Source organism: Triturus cristatus, chromosome 7 (assembly GCF_964204655.1).
Source record: "Triturus cristatus chromosome 7, aTriCri1.1, whole genome shotgun sequence".
In the NCBI taxonomy this organism is placed as follows: Eukaryota; Metazoa; Chordata; class Amphibia; order Caudata; family Salamandridae; genus Triturus; species Triturus cristatus.
In genome coordinates, this window is record NC_140590.1 from 316,821,952 (window position 1) to 316,845,933 (window position 23,982).

The 23,982-nt window shown below is 42.4% G+C and overlaps 1 protein-coding gene across 7 annotated transcripts in view; it reads left to right on the forward strand.

Annotated features, from left to right (window-relative positions):
• Positions 1 to 4,570: 4,570 nt before the first annotated feature.
• PPP6R1 (protein phosphatase 6 regulatory subunit 1) overlaps positions 4,571 to 23,982 on the forward strand; it is a 1,096,922-nt gene continuing 1,077,510 nt past the window's right edge. For 3 of the 7 annotated variants that reach the window (XM_085616382.1, XM_085616385.1, XM_085616384.1), the window contains exon 1: positions 4,625 to 4,774. The gene's annotated coding sequence lies outside the window, so the exon portion shown is untranslated. Of the gene's footprint in view, positions 4,775 to 23,982 lie in introns of all 7 variants that reach the window. The other 4 variants (XM_085616387.1, XM_085616388.1, XM_085616386.1 and 1 more) reach the window with 3 other exon arrangements.

The following is a 23,982-nucleotide window of genomic DNA, read 5'->3' on the forward strand; positions in this document are numbered from 1 at the left end:
AATGTGTTATTTTCTTGAAAGTTAAAAACAACCAATAACTGCATTGTAAATAGAGACACGAGTTTTCCATTTTTACTATAAATGCTTCCCTCTCTTTATTTTAAAAATCACAAAGAGGTAGAGGTTAAGGGTCTGATTTGCAAAGGGACTTACGTGTAGTAAAGGTACAAGTGTGGAGTCTCTGCACTCTGGGCAGCCTCTCTGTCCAGCGCACTGCAGTGAGTGCAGTGCGGAGATTCTGCCATGAGTGAAGAGACACGTAACTTTATTGCATATTAGTCCCTTTGTGATTTGAGCCCTAAGCCTTCATTTAAGGGTCTCACCATATGTTCAATCATGTCTGCTAGATCAAACGTTATGCATATAATCAGAAGCCCTAATATTAAAACATGCCATCTTGTAATGTGCCATACATTGTCCTTACCTTTTCTGTTTGCGAAAGGCACCAGTTATCGAAAGTAGTAAAATAAACTTTTACTAAACTCACCTTGGTGAAACTGCAACGATTGCTGCTGCTTATTGAGGAGCATAAGGGCTGGTACCCAGCTAATGCCCCGTGCGCTCATTGAGAAAAGTGTGGGGTGACCAGCAATATCAAAGGAGAGGCAGAACGATCTAAGAGTATGAGCATAGCCAAGAACAGAGGAGAGGATAGGATAGTGGAATGAAGGGTCCCGAACACAGGAGAGGGTTGAGTAGTCGGTTACAGGACAGGCAGTCAGTACGAAGGGAAACGCAGGGGAAACTGTTGGATGAAAGAGGCAAAGATTTGATGAAGGGAGGACGAAATGGTTACAGGGGGGGGGGCACAGGGTGGATTAGCTACTTTCATAAGAGGAAACGTTTGTTAGGAGGATGTTGTGTTAAATCTTAATAATGTAACTGCGCAGGGTTGAGGCGAGTGAGGACTTGAGCACTGTGGACTAATTATAGTGTTAATCTTGGAGCAGATGTAGCAGGGTGAAGTCATGAGCAGGTAAGGATGAACAATAGAATACTGATAATTGAAGATGATGGAGAGAGTAAAGAGCTGAAGGTTTGCACAGAGCGCTTGTTGATGGTGAGGTAATGAGGTCCTGGAAATAGATAGATTTGACACCTCCTAGATCATTATGCTTGCTTATTAACCAAGAAGTTAGCAGTGAATATGTGCTTTCGCCATTTATGTACTACTGCCCTCATTTACTGTTATGCGCTCTTATTTCAAGTGTAATTCATGGCTGAGGCCTATCTTTGGTACAAGGTGGATAATGAAGCAGTTGTATGAGCTGTAGTGCAAGACTGAAGTGAGGTCTTTATAAAGATCACGTGGAAAGCAGTGAGAGCAGTGGGGTCCTGTTTTCTACAGCAGATGGGTACATGAGAGAGCGATCTACAAGGAGGCGAACTGATTTGCATGTGAAATGTGTGATGTCAGATGGAGCGATGATGGGTTTAGATTTGGATAAAGTGTTTGAAATTAGCATAAAATTGAGTGGCTTACCTTGCTTGTGGGTGGGATTAAGGAAGGTGTCATTTGAGGACTGCTCAGACAGAAGTGGAGACACTGCCGAAAGCATCAGTAAAATATTTTGGCAAGTTATGGTCACACCAGTGAAAGCAGAATCGTTTGGTGAAGGCAATAAATAGGTGTGTAGCATAATTTCCGCCAGCTGTAACTGAAAGCCATTACTATATAGTTACAGAGACAAATGCGTTTCCAGATGTTTGGAATGAAAGAGGCTTATGGTGCGAGTCCTAATGAGAAAACATCTTGTCATCCATAATAAAACACTGACCAAGGAGAGTAACATCACATAGGTATGCTTTACTAAGGTAATACCTAAAACAAAACAAATGTTAGATTGGTTTTGAAATAACAGTAAAATCATGAGTCTGAGTCTTAGGACCTGGAAGGCCAGTGCAATCAGGAGTAAAATACGGACAGTATTGGAACATGCTAGTATAAACTATGTTCAGGATCCTTTGAGACACCTTTAAAAATACATTTTAATACAAGTAAAAGGGATAGCTCCTTTACGCTCCTAAAGCGTCTTTTTTTTTAACGCAGAACAAAATGCTGTATGGTGCTCTGTAAAACACGTTAGCGCCACCTGGTGTATTTCATGCAATACGGCCCCAGAAATGTTCTGCCAAATGCAATGGATCTCCGTCACATAAACAAAGGCAATAAAAATCAAACATCAAAGCGGCGAAAGTGAAAGTAATCGAGCAGAGCATCAAAGGGCTGGGTGAGAAGGGAGGGGGGAATGCAAGGGTCAAGGCGGCTAAAGTGAAAGAAAGCTATAGAGAAGGGAGGGGGGAGTGGGAGCAGCTGTGCACGTGCATGTGATCGTGCACTCAAGGTTTAAGCCAGCTAAAAGACTGTGGGTAGCACTTTGAAAATCCCACATACAAAATGTCTCTTCGAGCCTTTGGCTCAGCGAGACCTAAAAATGGGGGCAACCAAGAAAGCAGATCCTGCTTTCCTACAAGCAGGAAGTCGCAATGTGTGTGCCCTGTAATACGTCCCCAGCTCTGAGGTCATCAGCGGCACAACTAGAACAACCCCTTCCCCTTAAGGGGGTGTTGCTTCAGGTCAGTGTGTAAGGAGAATACACCGGAGCATCTGCATCACCAGCCAAATACAATCTGCATATGTTTATTACCTCTGCCCCTCCCTAACCCTGGCCATCTGCCAAAGACATGCACAAAGCACACACTGCCTCAGGCCGGGCTGTATCCATGACAGGTGCATGAGAAAGGCAGCATCAGTCCTCAGAGGTCCAAGAACTTTTGTAATGAAAATATGTAGAGCAATATTTGGCTATGCTAACAGTGTTCCCCTGATAATCACTTGCTGAAACTCTCTCCTTGGTTCATGGTCAGTGCCTCAACTGGGCGAGTGTGTACTCTTAAGCTTGGAAGCATTGGCATTGAAAATAACGCTGGAACAAAATACACAGTGCGGAGTTGTGCTATCACCCAGCAAATATAATAATCAAAGTAGCCGATTGAATTTGAATTTCACAGACTGCTTGTTTCCAGGCTGCATATTTTTCGCGTGCTTTGCAGCAGTTCACTTTTTAGATTTTCTTGTTGTTCAAATGAGTGTAATTTTTGATATTTATATATTTCACTCATCTTCATTGCTTGGTTTTGCTTGCGAGAAATTGCCACTCATAGTCGTTGAAATGTCACTCATAATTACACTCACATTTTGAAAATTCCACATATAGCAATCTGAAACCTGGGCAGCTATGATGTCCACACCTATACTTTAGTGCACCCAGACTCCTGAGCTCAGGAAGCCTTCCTTACGGGTTACAGGCATATATTAATAATAGTGCTTTGACCTTGCCACACCTGATGAGGGCAAAGTTATGTTTAAACAGTTTGCTCTGCTCATGCAGTCTGCAATGGCAGACTGCTGTCATCTGTTTACTTGGGTCATTTGAAGTTGGGACAAGTAATACTTCGGGCCTTCGTGACCCCCTTTAACTACCATGCCCTGGATACCTCTGCTACCATTTACTTATGAGGAGTAGACCTTGGCAATTGGGGTTACCAATTCACATGTATCAGTTTTATGGAGAGCGCACCGGGCCTGGTTAGCAGGCTTCTGTGCACTTTCAGAGTCGAAAACCAACATCTAGTAGTCCAAATGGTGCAAAAAGTAGGGAGAAACCTGCAAAAAGCAGGATTTCTTACATGTGCAATGCAATGCATCTCTGGTGCAAAAGAGTAATGCGGAGTAATAACAGGAAGTTAGACACCCTACACCTGGGTTTTTATTTTACCGACCTCATCATGAGGGCAACCCTCTACAGGTATGACCAGTATTTTAAATCAAAGCTGGCATTTTCCACTTTATAAATACATACTTTAAACTGTAAGCGTAAGATGAGAGTACTGTAAAATGTGTTCTAGAGATGCCTTAATGATTAATGACTGATAATTAAAGACAAAAGAGTAATGTTCGAAATAAATACAAACCATTTTCAACAATTTCGTTTAAGTATAATGCCCACAAATTGCAGAATTTTAAAATGTGAACTCATTTATTTTGAGTGAGAGAGGTGTCAACCTACGTACGCGTCAGTTTCAGAACCAGTTTTTAATTACCACCGGTCTGAGACCGGACAGTTAAAGCTCTGGCGGACAATGGCCTCACGCACCAGGCCAGCCTGGGAGGGAGGCCGCCCTGTCATCAATCTTCAATAGACTAATCTGTCATCTGACGCGTGCACCCAGTGACGCGTTCTGACTATGGTTCCTCTACCTCGGCCAGCCCTCTCCTGTTCCAACGTGCCGCTCCTGATCACTTCCTATTCAAAATCACTAACCGAACACTTGTCATTACAGTCCACGACTGAGATGAGAAACCATAGGTTCGCCTACCCATCCAAACTAGGCGACGCTGCCGCAGCCGCCAACTGACGTCGGACTACACGGACTTTGGCACTTCAGTCTTCACATCCAATCAGCACTTTGGAATAATGGAAAGCGCTCTGGGATTGGCAGAAGAGCCTCCAATCCCATGTAACCTTACACACAACGCGTTCCTCCCACTCTCCATCTTCTCCCCAGTATTTGTTCAGGCGACAGATTGGATGTTAAACGACCCGGAAGTGTTGAATTTATTGACAAATGACATCCGTTAAAAGATCAACAACGGACAACGGACATTAGGTTGATTTCACGGACGGTCCGTGCAAGTAGCTGACAGGTGGGCAGCTTACTTAGGCCTAAAGACTGATGTGACTGAAGTAGCCAAATCGGAACAGTAAATTTGGTATTTACTCTCATGCATGTTTTTAAGTTTTCATGAACTGTGGGTGGGTAATCTATCGCTGAGGGCGAGAGAATTGTGAAGGAAAGTAGCTAGGGTTGAAAATAAACTGTGATCACTGCAGGTTTTCTGTAAGCCTTCAATAACTAGAGGGAGAGCCTTGCGTAGGGCAACCTGGTTGCCTCCATCTGCATCAAAGGTGGGGCCCAGGTTTTCCCAGGAAACATAAGTTATGTTCACGTTATTGAGTGACGGTGTGGGGAAAGTCTTTCTATTCAGCGAAATGTATTATGTTTGTTCTTAAACATTTTCTTTTTTTTCAGCTAGGTTCTAACATGACATTGCAGGCATCAAAAATAGACATATCCATAGTTTTTAGTTCTTGCGCTAGATACCTGAATTATGTCCACAATTTCATAAAATAAACGACCACATGTGTTTGCGTTGCACTGCAGTTTAGTTAATGCGTATTTTACTTTTCTATTTTGCTTTAATACATATGTTACACTTGATATTTAAATACTGTGCTTACTTGTAAGTGTGCTCATTCCAAAAAGAGAATGCTTTACATTTCCTCTGTAGAAAAGGGGTTGGTAGACGCAATGGCTTATGCATAGGGCCATTGGAATTATGAAGTAGGGGATCGCCTAATTATGCTGCATGGTTGCCTAATGTATGCAGCAGGAAAAGGCAAATAACTTGGTCCCATTATTGATAGCTTTGCTTCGTAATTTAGTTATTTTTATACGTGGTAATACTGTCTGGGCACATATTTTACCTCATTAGAACCAGTTTAACAACCAAATACAGACATAAGTAACCGAAATATGATTAATCTTTGCGAAAGGCCTTCCACTGTGCATTAACATATGTTGTCACGTTTTTAGCAACGTCTGAGCTAGAACATTTTTTTTGTTAAAATCTACAGATGAGGTAGTAGATGATGGCTTATGTGGCAAATCCATAATTATGCGGGAGAAAAATAGGGCCACAGAATTGTAGCATTCCAGTGGCCCTGATCATGTATTTGAAATCCATAATTATGTGAGAGGCTGATCCACAGAATTGTATAATTTCAGTGGCCCTGATCACGTGTTTAGTTAATCATTGACATGGAAACTAATGGTTATGAGCATGTTGTTACCCACCTGGGTTAGAAAGCTGTATAACTGTAACACAAAAAGCAATTCGAATACGTCAGCATTGATTATTACAGTAATCACCTCATGATAATTTCGTTCAAAAGACTTAATACGCGATGATGGGCTAACATTTTAACGTGGGAAATTGGCTAAAATGTAAACTTGGGAAATGCAACAGCCTTTTACCACTGTATATTTTTCAGTAAATCCAGGTGTAAACCAGTCCAGCATGGGGTGCCACAGATGTCCTTGCTTTCACGACTCCTTTTTAATGTGTGTGAGCTCTTTATCATCCAGGCGATTTCTATCTACAACCTTAATTTCTAGAAGTTTACCAATGACTCCTAGATTCTGCTGCCTATCTCTTATAACGCTCCTATGCTATGGAACACCCTCCCTTTCCATCTACGTCGGGAGTCTAATCTCCTGACCTTCCGGAAATTCCTTTAAACTCGTCTCTTTCAAAAACCTGCATAAGCATTTGTGTCTACTCCGTCCGCTGATGTTGAGCGCTGGGATGCCTTAGGGTAGCTATTTATAAGTGCTTCTTCATTCATTCATCCATGGGAACAAATGAACAAAGCAATATCACTAAATGCATAGAACACATATTTTCTTAGGTGAGGACAACGGGCTCGGTTTTGAATGGGTATCTTTATATTTGGAAGACTGAATTATAGAACTGACAGCACCAGTGAAAGGGTTTTTCTTGCTCCTTTTTTTCGGGCAGTTTGTATGTTGTAGTATACTGTTATTTTTGCCTCCATTCTGACTCTGCAAAACAAAAATATTAAACTGAGGCCATCAATAACGAAATGACTGCAAAATATACCTGTGTCGAATGATATGCAGTACACAGATTATCACATAAACACGAGGGAAGGATTTATTGTTAGTATATACGATTAATTAACAAAACATTAACGTTATAAAATCTTGTTTAACTGTGAGCTATAGGATTGCATAAACAAGAATCTGTGCACCCAGTTACAAAATAAAAGGAAGTAAACATCAAGACCACAACTCCATATCAGTTTGCTTCTTGGGAGTGGGTTGGTGTAATTGTTTTCATACTCTCCTACAACGTGTTTACATTTAAACATTGTTAATGGCTGGTCTACATTACACAGTGTAGAAACAGTTAACTGACTCATGCTTAGAACCACATAAGACCAACAAGAGTTTATTTTATGATACCTTGAGTTTGAGGGAGAGGGAAATAGAATGTAAAACAGCTGCCTCGTCAAAGCTCAAAATATTTTAAGTAATTGCTGAATATGCTGGAATGGAATCTCTGCTTAATTACCTTAATTTTAAATAAGGAAGCCTATTGGGCATACAATATCTGTGAGTGTGGAATTGTAAGATAGTTTAGGCCTCTGAAGATCTGTTATTTTTGAGCATCTCCTTTTGTAATTACGTTAAGGGCGCATAGAAAGCAAAGACACCCTCATTCCTGGGTTTACAAAGGGCTTTCATGAAGGTGGCAGCAACTACGTTTTATTAATATGTTTAAATTGTTAATCTGATTTTGTTTCTGGGGCATATTAAGATTCTGTATTAATTTTTATATAGCACAAACGCACATACTTGAATTCACATCAAATAACATTTACAGAACACAATCTATAAAAACAAATTATTACAAAAATGTAATACATTTACCAGTCTGTTTCTCAAGAAACTATTGATACATTTTCACTCTAGGTGAGTGATGTACTTGGGAGACAATGTCAGGATACTCATTTGGATGATTGCAGTGATTTGTAAATACGATTGAAATGGAGAGAGGACTCTTCAAGGGAGGCAGGTATATAGTGATCCTGAAGCAATATCCTTAGTATGCCGACACCTCCGTGTCCTGTGGATACAAAAAATATTTGAAGTGGGCTGTGTTAATCCAATGGCAAAGAGACTTTTTTTCCCACTCGCACCATACTATTTTACAAACAGCTCATCTTTGTTATGGATTACTAATTCAGTTACAGGGTTATTTAATTCATTTATCTGACACTGTTCATGCATTCTACCTTTTTGTACTGGTTAAAAACATTAAGTAGAGCAGAGTTCAAAATGTGACTGATCTTTACAGAATGATTTTAATACCGTCCATTCTTTATAAACTGTATTATATAAATTACAAATTGGATTAATTCAAATTGTCAAATTTAGTTTTGCTCACTTTGTTTTTGTGCTCAGAAGGGCATTGTCGTCCAGGAAATGTGCTGTGATGGAGATAATAGTGCTTGGTCTGTTTTGCTTCGCTAATTTTTTTTAGTCCTACTTTGCTGCATTTTTTTTTTTTTTTTTTACAGCTATGACTGAGTTGTACTTTGTTCAGCACTAAAAAGGTCTGCACTAACATTAATTTAGGATTTGATTTATTTTGTAAGCCCAGTCTCTGTTTGACTATTATGTGTTATGCCATATTTGCTTCAGCCGAACACTAAAATGTTCATGCTCATTTACACATTACCCATGTAATAAGTAAAATGCATTGGCTTATTGCTAGGATCCAGTGTCTTTATACTTGGAAGACTGAATTATAGAACTGACAGTACCTGTGTCGGGGGTTTTCTTGCTCCCTTTTTACGGGCAGTTAGTTTGGATGCTGTAGCATACCAGTTGTTTTAAAGGCACCTACCGAGGGGCTTTGAGAGACCTTTTTCATACTTCATAATCGAAGTTCTTGTTGTTGTAGACTTGCCTTTTTGTCGCAACACAGTGCTTTTTCAGTATTGTTGAATGTTGCACTGATATTATTATCAAAAATCACTAGACAAGGGGACGGTGAGCCTAAAGAGGTCCAGCACCCTAGCTCCCAAGAACAAGCACACAGTACACAAGAGGGTAGCTGTTCCTAAAGAGGTTACAAAATACAGTTAGGAAAATACAAAAAGATACTGGGGGGGGGAGGAGGCTTCCTTATTAGGAAGTGATACCCTCACTCGCCTGCAAAGGTGTCCTGCATTATCATTGGGTGTTTTTTGCTCTGTATGGGGTCTGCGCTGCAATATCCCACGGGCCCTGCAAGAGGGCTCTTTGGTGGATATCTTTTAAAGTAAAAACGCCGTGAGGGTGAGTGCATGTGTATGCCACAGATGAAACTGTGGGTTAAAAATACCGCAGAGGTACCCAAAGGTTGAAATTTATGCCTGGGTCCCCCTGGTAAGGTTAAAAAGCAATAGCTAAACTGTTACTTCCCAGCAGCGAGCAAACTAAATTTAGTCGTGAGTGCAAGTGGTGTGGGTCGGGTCGACCTGTTTCATGCCCTATTGGTCCAGGAGGCATGCATGCCGTTTCATCAGGACCGAGGGGTAGTGTAGTAAAAATGAATAACTGTCACTACCCAGATTAAGGCAATGGGAGAGTCTGGGTGTAGGTATCACTAGATTACCAACCTGTACACTCGTAAAAGTGAGAGCAACAAAACTGGTAAAGGAAAAACATTTGTCGTAAATAACCTAATAAAATCCAATCCTGTTGGAGAGAGGAGAAAAAAATAGGATAAGAATAGAACCCCCAGAAATTATCTACAGGGGCTACACAAAATCAGCATATTTTTACAAATAACATCCTCCAGGTGCAATATGGGCCTTTCACATTACATTGTGTCACTCATTCCGAGATCTAGAGTGAGTGACATCCATTCATGTGCTGTTTAAAAGTATATTAACAGGTACACAAGGTTAACAAACACACACAAGTCGTAGGTAATATGTGCGTACTGAGACAAATCCTTATATTGTTAGGAATTCGATGCTTACCCTTCTTTTGCAAGGATCGTGCCCCTAGGTCAGAGCAGGCGCTTGCATCTAGCTCGCGGTACAAAAGGGGGTGGTGATGGACGGAGCATCAGAACCAATCAAACACTCACTCCCAGTCAACAGATCTGGGTTTGATCCATCACCATTCTTTAGCCCAATCTGCCATCCCAGTTCAGACATGGCCATATGCAAATGAGTCTGACCCTGTGCCTCATGGGAACAGTCCAGCCCGAACTGCCAAGCCGTCCATCACCACCCCCTAGGAAACCGGTCTAGGAAGCTTGTTTCCGGTCCAGGGAAGGCATGGCTTGGCAGTTCGGGCTGGACTGTTCCCATGAGGCACAGGGTCAGACTGATTTGCATATGGCCATCTGAACTGGGGTGGCAGAGTAGGCTAAAGAACGGTGATGGATCAAACCCAGATCTGTTGACTGGGTGTGAGTGTTTGATTGGTTCTGATGCTCCGTCCATCACCACCCCCTTTTGTACCGCTTTGTTCGCCATAAGTTGGCAGGGTATGCTCAGACGTGAGTCCCTTGCTCACTTTGCCACTGGATTCAAGCAAGCCTGGCTGAAGACGGCTGAAATGCCAGGAACCGGTCTAGGAAGCTTGTTTCCGGTCCAGGGAAGGCATGGCTTGGCAGTTCGGGCTGGACTGTTCCCATGAGGCACAGGGTCAGACTGATTTGCATATGGCCATGTCTGAACTGGGGTGGCAGAGTGGGCTAAAGAACGGTGATGGATCAAACCCAGATCTGTTGACTGGGTGTGAGTGTTTGATTGGTTCTGATGCTCCGTCCATCACCACCCCCTTTTGTACCACTTTGTTCGCCATAAGTTGGCAGGGTATGCTCAGACGTGAGTCCCTTGCTCACTTTGCCACTGGATTCAAGCAAGCCTGGCTGAAGACGGCTGAAATGCCAGAAACCGGTCTAGGAAGCTTGTTTCCGGTCCAGGGAAGGCATGGCTTGGCAGTTCGGGCTGGACTGTTCCCATGAGGCACAGGGTCAGACTGATTTGCATATGGCCATGTCTGAACTGGGGTGGCAGAGTGGGCTAAAGAACGGTGATGGATCAAACCCAGATCTGTTGACTGGGTGTGAGTGTTTGATTGGTTCTGATGCTCCGTCCATCACCACCCCCTTTTGTACCGCTTTGTTCGCCATAAGTTGGCAGGGTATGCTCAGACGTGAGTCGCTTGCTCACTTTGCCACTGGATTCAAGCAAGCCTGGCTGAAGACGGCTGAAATGCCAGAAACCGGTCTAGGAAGCTTGTTTCCAGTCCAGGGAAGGCATGGCTTGGCAGTTCGGGCTGGACTGTTCCCATGAGGCACAGGGTCAGACTGATTTGCATATGGCCATGTCTGAACTGGGGTGGCAGAGTGGGCTAAAGAACGGTGATGGATCAAACCCAGATCTGTTGACTGGGTGTGAGTGTTTGATTGGTTCTGATGCTCCGTCCATCACCACCCCCTTTTGTACCGCTTTGCATCTAGCTCGCGGCAAGAGATATGCGGGATATGGGTAATGAGAGGCTCATTATTAAAAACAGAAAATGGGCGATTTTGTATGAGGTCTGACCGCTTGGCATACTGTACTCCCAGTTCTCTCTGCAGTGGTCAGTATCGTCACCTACCCCCATGCCTGCTCGCCTGAAAGGACCGGATCCTCTGTCCGGAGCTGGTTAAATGGCAAACCTGGTGCCGGCAGGGGTGGGGGGGGGGGGGTGGTCATGCCGCATCCCACGTGACTGACAGTCACTGGCTATGAAGCAGAAGGGGTGGGGTGCCAGTAATTGGAGCTCTTCGCCTGATCCCGTGGCGGGCATCTTTAAATGATAAATGCGGCACCCCAGGAAAAGCCTACTAAGGAAATAGTGGTTTTTGTTTTGGGTTGCAGGATATTAACCCTGTTTTTCAGCCCCCAAATAAACTGGACCCCACACAAAAGTATTCTAATGGAGGAGTACATACAGCCTTTGACAATGGGCTTTGCTTTGTTTATGGTGACTAGCTTTTGTTTGAGCATTAAAGAGTGATTTTCAGTGTAAGATGGGGATTTTGTAAGGTGGCTTTCGGTTAAACACAAATAGTACCGTTTTTTTATCATAACAATTTTGTTTGTTGACAGCCGTAACTGGTCCAGTGTGACCAGGTTCCTAAGTAGTATAGTAGCATTAATGATGTCAACTTTTTGATTCCAATACAAAAATTGTAAAACTAATGTAATCAAACATATTTCCCCAACAGTAAACAGTAGTGTCATACATTTGGTATAAAGTTGAGAGCATGCCTTCCTCAACCACCCAGATCGAATAGAAAAAACATTTACAATCCCGTTCATCCCACACCATTTATCGTTTTGCCCATTACTAATCTGTTGATACAGCTGGAATGGGCTCCAAATATAAATCCTGATATTCTGCCCAGCTCTTCCAAATCTTCAGATGCTTCTGGGGCAACCTCTTGCTTTTATATACTGGTAATTCCAACACCATTCAGAAATCAAGTCCTTTTTTAGGTCTCGCCTAGCTATTGCGTTTACGTAATCGCTATGTGAGACTCTAGTAAGAGGGGCATTTCAAAGTGCTTCCAAAAGTGGATTGCATGGCGAGCACGCGCACAATCGCGTGCATCGTGCCGCCATGCAATCCGTTTGGGGAAGCGCTCCAGCCCACTGGCGCGTGCACGTGTAGCCACAGCCTCGGCATCATACTTCAAAGGGTCCGCTCCCCCGCCTGGAATGCGCTCCCCCGCCCCCGCCACAGCATGCCGAGAGATTGTTTCCTCATGGCGCCTCTCACAACTGTCCCTCCCCCACCACAGGGCTAGTCTCACGGACGCATTGCCATCCATCGATTTCACTTTCATGCCCGTGTTCTTTGCCTTTCAGCACACAGCCCGCCCTCCCCCTCCTTGTTTTCTTGCAGCTTTGCCCAGATCTGAGTCTCAAACAACCAAAATAATAAGTTTGCCCTGCACGCTTTCTGCGCTTACAAAGTTAACATATGCCGCGCTCATTCCCTTTTCATCCTTCTAAGGTCGATAACATTAGCTCCATTAATTCTGCGTCTAAGGATTTAAATACCCATGTTTTCTTGCAACTTTAGGCACTTCACACACACAGCCCCACGGCTCACACACACAGGCATCAAGGCAGCAACAGAATGCTCTGAGCCCCACCAGTGTTTGCCACACACACATGCCTCTCGCATCTCGTGTTTTCTTCCAGCTTTGGCCCGTGTTCTCGTTGCCTTTCAGCACTCAGCTTCCACGTAACCACCATTTAACGACCATCCTGCCACACTCATTCCATTTTCATCCTCGCTTTCACTTTCATGCCCGTGTTCTCTTTGCCTTTCAGCACACAGCTTCTCCGTAGCCACCATCCGTAAACACCATTTAACTACCATCCTTTTAGTTAAAATAAAAGAATTGCCTCTAAGGGTTAAAGGAACCATAGAAATACAAGGCAAGGCAACATACACTCCGAATGCCACTCAGAGCCACATAATTACATGCCACATAACTACAATGCACTCCATACAACAGACACTCCATACAACAGACACTCCATACAACAGACACTCCATACAACAGACACTCCATACAACAGACACTCCATACAACAGATCTGATGGGTTGTCAAGGCAAGATTAGTGTATTCTGATTCTTGGAGGAAAAAATTCCAATTCAAAGCAAGTTGATTTAAACGTGAGCTAGTCCTTTATTTGCACTCATACATAGGGGTGGGTATGAGAAAAAACCAAGGGGTGGCACAGCCAACACGTGTTTCGCCCCCTACATGGCCTATAGGCCTGGGGCTTCTTCAGGGCTGTTCATTTTAAGGGTAGGTAAAAAACATTTGGGATATGCGAATGCATATGACATGTTAAGCACAAGAGTTAAAGAGAAAACAGGCCAGTGAGTCAAAATGTAAGAACGTTAATGGGAGAAGAAAACAGAAAGAACAATAAGATACACATTTAGGAGTAATGTTTAACAGCGGAGAATTAGTAGGGAAAAGGATAGTGCGTTTTATAGAAGAAAGCCAAAGGAAAAAAGAAGGGGGGTTTGTTTTAATTATTTGGAGAGGTCACGTGAGGGTTAGTGTGGACGGTACAGTAGGTATCAAGAATAAGTAAGTTAAAGGTACAGTGTGTGACATATTATAGGATACAATACAATATTGTGCATGTCCATATTAGAGAAAGAAGAATCACAGGACGTAATGGAGGTCATCAAGACCAAAGAAGTCAAAGGTTCCATATGCCACAGATCATTCGAGTGTATAAACAGAAACATTGTCATATATCGAGAAAAATACGTTATTTGTATCAATTTACAGGGTAAATGTAATGTGATCCACATACGCGTAACGGTATGAAATTTTCGACAAGTCATAGAGTATGAAAATCATTCCTGTACATACCGTACCCCACCATGCCAACCCTCTACCTCCTTCCCAAAATACATAAAGGCACCTACCCTCCACCAGGAAGACCCATCATAGCAGGAATTAATTCGCCCTGCTCACGAATAGGAGAGTACGTGGACAGAAAACTACAGGGACTAATGAAAGAAATACCGTCTTTCATCCAAGACACAAAAGACATTCTGAACAAACTCCAAGATATAACGTGGGAACCAGATTTCATACTAGTCTCTATTGACATTGTCAGCCTGTACACATCCATCGAACACCGCGATGGACTAACTGCAGCACAACTCTCATTATGGACACAATCAGCCAACTTACTGGAATGCAACAAAATGACTCTTGAAATGCTGAACTTCTGCTTGGAAAACAATGTCTTCAGCTTCAATGGGAAGATATACAGACAGAGACGCGGGACAGCTATGGGAGCCAAATTCGCGCCGCCGTACGCATGTATCTTCATGAGCCACGTGGAAAAATTCTGGCTGTGGGACCATAACTTCGCCGATTTTACCTCACACATAATACTCTGGCGACGATACATCGATGACATTTTATGCATCTGGCAAGGAGATGAAACACTTCTAAAAAGATTTCTGGAAAAACTCGACCAAAACCCCTGGGGAATCAAAACGACTCACACTTTCTCCAAAAAGGAGGTCAATTTCCTGGACGTTACTCTTTATGTCAAAGACAATACGTTACAAAGCAAACTTTACAGAAAGGACACTGCAGCTAATTCCATCCTGCGAGCTGACAGCTTCCACCCACGTCACAACATCAAAAATATCCCTAAAGGAGAACTTCTGAGGACCCGCAGAAACTGTAGCGAGGATGAAGTCTTCGAAACCAAAGGGAATGAGATCATATCAAGACTATCCGAAAGAGGATATGAGAAGTCCACACTTAAAAACACCATGACAACAGTATCAAAGTTAGATCGCAAACAGATGTTTACAACTGATGGTAAAAGAAAAAATAAGAATGACTCAGCAATAAGATTTATTACAGACTACAGCATTGGTCATCACCAAATCAGGCAAAGCCTGAAAAGACACTGGCACCTGCTACAACACACTCCAAATCTAGCTGATGAAATCAAAACCTATCCGGAGATAACCTTCAGACGTGCCCCGAACCTAAAAGACATACTGTGCAAATCAGAATTTGAGGATAAACGCAAACAAGTTACCACCTTTCTAGACAGACCGCCAGGATACCATACCTGCAAGAACTGTAGTGTCTGTAAACTGAGCCGCGACAAAACCAAAAAGATACCAATGACACAAGGAAAAGAATTCACAATAAAAGAATGGATTGATTGCAATAGCAAATTTTGCATTTATGTGATCCTTTGTCCATGCAACCTACCATACATCGGGAGTACAATCCGACCCCTACGTATCCGGATACAAGAACATTACCGTAATATCCACAAACACACATCCGGTCACCCCCTGACGGAACATTTTGCAGACAAACATCAACACAAAAAGGATTTCATCTTCTATGGACTGGAAATTGTACACCAGACCAAAAGAGGAGGAAACCGAGAACTGAGACTTCGCAGACGCGAAAGCGAGCTGATCATGAACTTCAAAACAACTGAACTAGGACTCAACAAAGATGCAGAAATGCATGTATGGCTGGGAGATGACTAATTGTATTAACTGAATGTCCACCTTTTCTGATTGTTTTTTCTCCCTAGGGTGTGAAACCATTATGATTAACATCCCTATCTTAAAACCTAGAATTTCCTCTCATTCCCCTGGAAATGTGTCTGAATAGTATTTTGTACAAAATCTACACTATATATCCAGAACCATTCCACAGTCCGACCCTTGGTATCCCCTAGAATTTCGCTTTATATTTCTACGCACCTTCTTGAATGGCCAATGATCCATTGGCCCCTTTCAACTCAACTAAATCCTTATAATTTTTCTTACTAGAAACTTTATTTGTCCTTGACTACTAACATGACATCTAAACGGCCAATCTACCTCCCCCGTCCCCTTCCCTATCCAAAATGGCGCTCCCGCACGAACCAGGCCACTTCCGGGTCCCGACCCGGATGTCCTTCCATGAGCCCCCGCTATTTACGCTGCCTCCGCTAAGCGCACAAACAGAACTGAATGAAACAGAACACTCGTACCGGGCATTAGCCAAGATTTGAGGTAAGCATTGCAACGAAGCAGTTACTCCCGTCGGCTTTACCTCCTTCTTTGAACTAAGGATTTCTTTTCTCCTTTTTGATCCCCTCCCCTTAGAATCCGACTATATCTTTCTAGCACATCGTGGAAACGTCCATTTTCAGTAATACCCGGTAAGCTCTACTCTGCCCTTCCTTGCCTCTAACGCTTAAATACCTCACTCGTCACGAATACCATCACTGTAAAATATAAATCTGCACGACCACAATACTCGTATTTTGTTATACTTTTAAATTTAAAATTAAACACGCACAGTGAAAACGCCTCTCTGATCACGTCTTGCTGTAATCACGTCAAGTCTTGTCACCACTGTATTATCAGTTTCTACTTTACTTCATCATTCAAGAGCACGCTAAACCTTTTACATATGCCCTCACAATACCGCGCCACGTAAATATAAATACGTCTATCCCGTTTGGGACCACAATTTGCCGTGCTGCCGACCTCGACTTTTTGACGGCCGATTTATAAGTTCACGCATGAAATACCTAGTGCACGTTAATGAACTCTTTCGAATGATTCAGACGCCTGTAAATTCCCTCCTTGATTACCCTATTCACGATCTCGCGTACAACCAACCAAGATACTCACCTCGAGCATTTTATTACACAACAACCACGCCACCTGATTTTACCTGATCACTGAATCACGACCACTTGGCTTTAAGCCTTCTCACTTTTCTCGTCTATAATTGAGATATCACCATACTCGCCTTGCATGCGCTACGACCAGTTCCATTATAAAGACTAATTTAAATCCTCTCTCTCGTGACAAACCCTACCGACGCAATATCAACTCATCACCCTGATGCCCATGACCCGGTACAAACCTGTAAATATATAACTTTTACTTATTTACACACCAAACTTTAATGTTTTGTTGGCCCACAATGTGTCATATATACGTTTCGTCATTGCCGTTCTTCACCAATGTATACTTTTTTGGCACTGTTATTTATTCACTCTCGTGTTCCATACTCTATGACTTGTCGAAAATTTCATACCGTTACGCGTATGTGGATCACATTACATTTACCCTGTAAATTGATACAAATAACGTATTTTTCTCGATATATGACAATGTTTCTGTTTATACACTCGAATGATCTGTGGCATATGGAACCTTTGACTTCTTTGGTCTTGATGACCTCCATTACGTCCTGTGATTCTTCTTTCTCTAATATGGACATGCACAATATTGTATTGTATCCTATAATATGTCACACACTGTACCTTTAACTTACTTATTCTTGATACCTACTGTACCGTCCACACTAACCCTCACGTGACCTCTCCAAATAATTAAAACAAACCCCCCTTCTTTTTTCCTTTGGCTTTCTTCTATAAAACGCACTATCCTTTTCCCTACTAATTCTCCGCTGTTAAACATTACTCCTAAATGTGTATCTTATTGTTCTTTCTGTTTTCTTCTCCCATTAACGTTCTTACATTTTGACTCACTGGCCTGTTTTCTCTTTAACTCTTGTGCTTAACATGTCATATGCATTCGCATATCCCAAATGTTTTTTACCTACCCTTAAAATGAACAGCCCTGAAGAAGCCCCAGGCCTATAGGCCATGTAGGGGGCGAAACACGTGTTGGCTGTGCCACCCCTTGGTTTTTTCTCATACCCACCCCTATGTATGAGTGCAAATAAAGGACTAGCTCACGTTTAAATCAACTTGCTTTGAATTGGAATTTTTTCCTCCAAGAATCAGAATACACTAATCTTGCCTTGACAACCCATCAGAACTTTTGCTAAAACTAGGGGGATAGGGGTTTCCCCCTGTCATTGGGCAAGAACCAGTACCTCTCGACTAACGCTTATTACCTGGCGAGTAAGGGATAGGGGCCTTTCTCCCCTCTTCCGAAGAAAAACTTTACCATAAGGCCATATCCTCGAAAACCGATAAGCTTGAAATTCTGTGAATAGATACTAACAAACACCACCTACCAGGTGACATCGGAAAACTTGTAAAATACATCAAATACAGAACCCATGGCATCGTGCCAAGACCGACGAGCACAACGTTCAACAAGGATTGAGGAAACTTTCTCAACTGAACCTCTAACCAATAGGAGCACAACGTCCAAACCAAACCCTACATCAGCAAGAAATACATTTCAAAACTTGGAACGCGCAGTAAAAAGAGAAACCAGCAAATGGTGGGAAGCAGAATCTTTAAAAAAATACCTTGAAGCAGACCGAATCCCACGGGGGTTAAGAATACTAATCTTTCCCCCTTCAGACTCCACCAACCCTCAATACATGAAGAAATGGGAGGAGAACCTTAAAGAATGTTCTAATAACATGATCAGACAACTCATAGATCATGCAGAAGAGGAATACAATATAGCAAAAACTGAAGTTGACTCATTAAGCAAACACATAGAGGATTCTAACTGGGGAGAACTCATAAAGAAGAACTACGAGATCCTTAATCAAATCATTGACGAATACGAAGAGGATATCATAAAAAGAAAGAATCGTAAATTCAGGAGAGACCAACTTGACTACCAATTCGGAAGAGTGTACACTTTTGCCAAAAAGTACGACACGAAACCACAAGATACTCCAAATACGAACAATTCTGAGCAATACCCAGGAACCACTACTAGCTCTGACATCGACTCACCTGCACCGGCATCGGAAAGTGAAAATCCAAGATGCAAGGTCAATTTTTTAGAGGAAGTACTACGTTACCGACTCGGTATGAAAGCCTCAAACACCACAAATACTACAACCATGGGAGGTTCCCAACAATTTGGACGCCAACAGACACCAACAATCGGCGTAACTACGAGATCCAGAAAAAAGGAGATGGAAAGAAGAACATAATGTCCAGCAACCTAATAAAAAATCTATCCCACATCCAACTGTCCGAAAACGAAACCAGCATACTCAACAAAGGACTCTCATTCTGCCCAACTGCCCAATGGTATTTGACCAAAACACAAATAGATCTCTTCAAATTCATTCGCAAACTAAAACTCAAGGTTTTCTTTGCAGACAGGGACATAAGACAGGAAGCGCCACTCATAGCTACCACTTCGGAACTATCAATCCAAGAACTAGAAAATGTGGATTTACTAACTCACCTGAGCGAGGAAGAAAATGACTCAGATACACTGACCACAACTGCGCTGGAACTAGGAATTGAAACCAACATTTCCATAGACAGCAAATTAACCAAGAAATCTACCTTCCTACCACAACTACCGGCAGGGAACAACATAGATGCCTTTCACTTAGCAGTTACACGTGATCTGGAAAAAGAATACACTAAACACCAACGAAAATTAAAATACCTCCCACATAACATCACTCCAGAAGAGAGGAGAGCGATAAAACAACTAAAAGACAGGAAAGACCTGATTGTGAAAGAGGCTGACAAAGGAGGAAACCCGGTCACAATACACATTGATGACTACATACTAGAAGCAAATCGACAACTTGGGGATAACACCTGTTACGAACTTCTCACGAATGATCCAACCGCAGACATCCTCAAATCCATTAAAACCAGACTTGACAAATGGTATACCTTGGGACTTATATCCCAATCAGAAAAATCATTCCTGTACATACCGTACCCCACCATGCCAACCCTCTACCTCCTTCCCAAAATACATAAAGGCACCTACCCTCCACCAGGAAGACCCATCATAGCAGGAATTAATTCGCCCTGCTCACGAATAGGAGAGTACGTGGACAGAAAACTACAGGGACTAATGAAAGAAATACCGTCTTTCATCCAAGACACAAAAGACATTCTGAACAAACTCCAAGATATAACGTGGGAACCAGATTTCATACTAGTCTCTATTGACATTGTCAGCCTGTACACATCCATCGAACACCGCGATGGACTAACTGCAGCACAACTCTCATTATGGACACAATCAGCCAACTTACTGGAATGCAACAAAATGACTCTTGAAATGCTGAACTTCTGCTTGGAAAACAATGTCTTCAGCTTCAATGGGAAGATATACAGACAGAGACGCGGGACAGCTATGGGAGCCAAATTCGCGCCGCCGTACGCATGTATCTTCATGAGCCACGTGGAAAAATTCTGGCTGTGGGACCATAACTTCGCCGATTTTACCTCACACATAATACTCTGGCGACGATACATCGATGACATTTTATGCATCTGGCAAGGAGATGAAACACTTCTAAAAAGATTTCTGGAAAAACTCGACCAAAACCCCTGGGGAATCAAAACGACTCACACTTTCTCCAAAAAGGAGGTCAATTTCCTGGACGTTACTCTTTATGTCAAAGACAATACGTTACAAAGCAAACTTTACAGAAAGGACACTGCAGCTAATTCCATCCTGCGAGCTGACAGCTTCCACCCACGTCACAACATCAAAAATATCCCTAAAGGAGAACTTCTGAGGACCCGCAGAAACTGTAGCGAGGATGAAGTCTTCGAAACCAAAGGGAATGAGATCATATCAAGACTATCCGAAAGAGGATATGAGAAGTCCACACTTAAAAACACCATGACAACAGTATCAAAGTTAGATCGCAAACAGATGTTTACAACTGATGGTAAAAGAAAAAATAAGAATGACTCAGCAATAAGATTTATTACAGACTACAGCATTGGTCATCACCAAATCAGGCAAAGCCTGAAAAGACACTGGCACCTGCTACAACACACTCCAAATCTAGCTGATGAAATCAAAACCTATCCGGAGATAACCTTCAGACGTGCCCCGAACCTAAAAGACATACTGTGCAAATCAGAATTTGAGGATAAACGCAAACAAGTTACCACCTTTCTAGACAGACCGCCAGGATACCATACCTGCAAGAACTGTAGTGTCTGTAAACTGAGCCGCGACAAAACCAAAAAGATACCAATGACACAAGGAAAAGAATTCACAATAAAAGAATGGATTGATTGCAATAGCAAATTTTGCATTTATGTGATCCTTTGTCCATGCAACCTACCATACATCGGGAGTACAATCCGACCCCTACGTATCCGGATACAAGAACATTACCGTAATATCCACAAACACACATCCGGTCACCCCCTGACGGAACATTTTGCAGACAAACATCAACACAAAAAGGATTTCATCTTCTATGGACTGGAAATTGTACACCAGACCAAAAGAGGAGGAAACCGAGAACTGAGACTTCGCAGACGCGAAAGCGAGCTGATCATGAACTTCAAAACAACTGAACTAGGACTCAACAAAGATGCAGAAATGCATGTATGGCTGGGAGATGACTAATTGTATTAACTGAATGTCCACCTTTTCTGATTGTTTTTTCTCCCTAGGGTGTGAAACCATTATGATTAACATCCCTATCTTAAAACCTAGAATTTCCTCTCATTCCCCTGGAAATGTGTCTGAATAGTATTTTGTACAAAATCTACACTATATATCCAGAACCATTCCACAGTCCGACCCTTGGTATCCCCTAGAATTTCGCTTTATATTTCTACGCACCTTCTTGAATGGCCAATGATCCATTGGCCCCTTTCAACTCAACTAAATCCTTATAATTTTTCTTACTAGAAACTTTATTTGTCCTTGACTACTAACATGACATCTAAACGGCCAATCTACCTCCCCCGTCCCCTTCCCTATCCAAAATGGCGCTCCCGCACGAACCAGGCCACTTCCGGGTCCCGACCCGGATGTCCTTCCATGAGCCCCCGCTATTTACGCTGCCTCCGCTAAGCGCACAAACAGAACTGAATGAAACAGAACACTCGTACCGGGCATTAGCCAAGATTTGAGGTAAGCATTGCAACGAAGCAGTTACTCCCGTCGGCTTTACCTCCTTCTTTGAACTAAGGATTTCTTTTCTCCTTTTTGATCCCCTCCCCTTAGAATCCGACTATATCTTTCTAGCACATCGTGGAAACGTCCATTTTCAGTAATACCCGGTAAGCTCTACTCTGCCCTTCCTTGCCTCTAACGCTTAAATACCTCACTCGTCACGAATACCATCACTGTAAAATATAAATCTGCACGACCACAATACTCGTATTTTGTTATACTTTTAAATTTAAAATTAAACACGCACAGTGAAAACGCCTCTCTGATCACGTCTTGCTGTAATCACGTCAAGTCTTGTCACCACTGTATTATCAGTTTCTACTTTACTTCATCATTCAAGAGCACGCTAAACCTTTTACATATGCCCTCACAATACCGCGCCACGTAAATATAAATACGTCTATCCCGTTTGGGACCACAATTTGCCGTGCTGCCGACCTCGACTTTTTGACGGCCGATTTATAAGTTCACGCATGAAATACCTAGTGCACGTTAATGAACTCTTTCGAATGATTCAGACGCCTGTAAATTCCCTCCTTGATTACCCTATTCACGATCTCGCGTACAACCAACCAAGATACTCACCTCGAGCATTTTATTACACAACAACCACGCCACCTGATTTTACCTGATCACTGAATCACGACCACTTGGCTTTAAGCCTTCTCACTTTTCTCGTCTATAATTGAGATATCACCATACTCGCCTTGCATGCGCTACGACCAGTTCCATTATAAAGACTAATTTAAATCCTCTCTCTCGTGACAAACCCTACCGACGCAATATCAACTCATCACCCTGATGCCCATGACCAGGTACAAACCTGTAAATATATAGCTTTTACTTATTTACACACCAAAGTTTAATGTTTTGTTGGCCCACAATGTGTCATATATACGTTTCGTCATTGCCGTTCTTCACCAATGTATACTTTTTTGGCACTGTTATTTATTCACTCTCGTGTTCCATACTCTATGACTTGTCGAAAATTTCATACCGTTACGCGTATGTGGATCACATTACATTTACCCTGTAAATTGATACAAATAACGTATTTTTCTCGATATATGACAATGTTTCTGTTTATACACTCGAATGATCTGTGGCATATGGAACCTTTGACTTCTTTGGTCTTGATGACCTCCATTACGTCCTGTGATTCTTCTTTCTCTAATATGGACATGCACAATATTGTATTGTATCCTATAATATGTCACACACTGTACCTTTAACTTACTTATTCTTGATACCTACTGTACCGTCCACACTAACCCTCACGTGACCTCTCCAAATAATTAAAACAAACCCCCCTTCTTTTTTCCTTTGGCTTTCTTCTATAAAACGCACTATCCTTTTCCCTACTAATTCTCCGCTGTTAAACATTACTCCTAAATGTGTATCTTATTGTTCTTTCTGTTTTCTTCTCCCATTAACGTTCTTACATTTTGACTCACTGGCCTGTTTTCTCTTTAACTCTTGTGCTTAACATGTCATATGCATTCGCATATCCCAAATGTTTTTTACCTACCCTTAAAATGAACAGCCCTGAAGAAGCCCCAGGCCTATAGGCCATGTAGGGGGCGAAACACGTGTTGGCTGTGCCACCCCTTGGTTTTTTCTCATACCCACCCCTATGTATGAGTGCAAATAAAGGACTAGCTCACGTTTAAATCAACTTGCTTTGAATTGGAATTTTTTCCTCCAAGAATCAGAATACACTAATCTTGCCTTGACAACCCATCAGAACTTTTGCTAAAACTAGGGGGATAGGGGTTTCCCCCTGTCATTGGGCAAGAACCAGTACCTCTCGACTAACGCTTATTACCTGGCGAGTAAGGGATAGG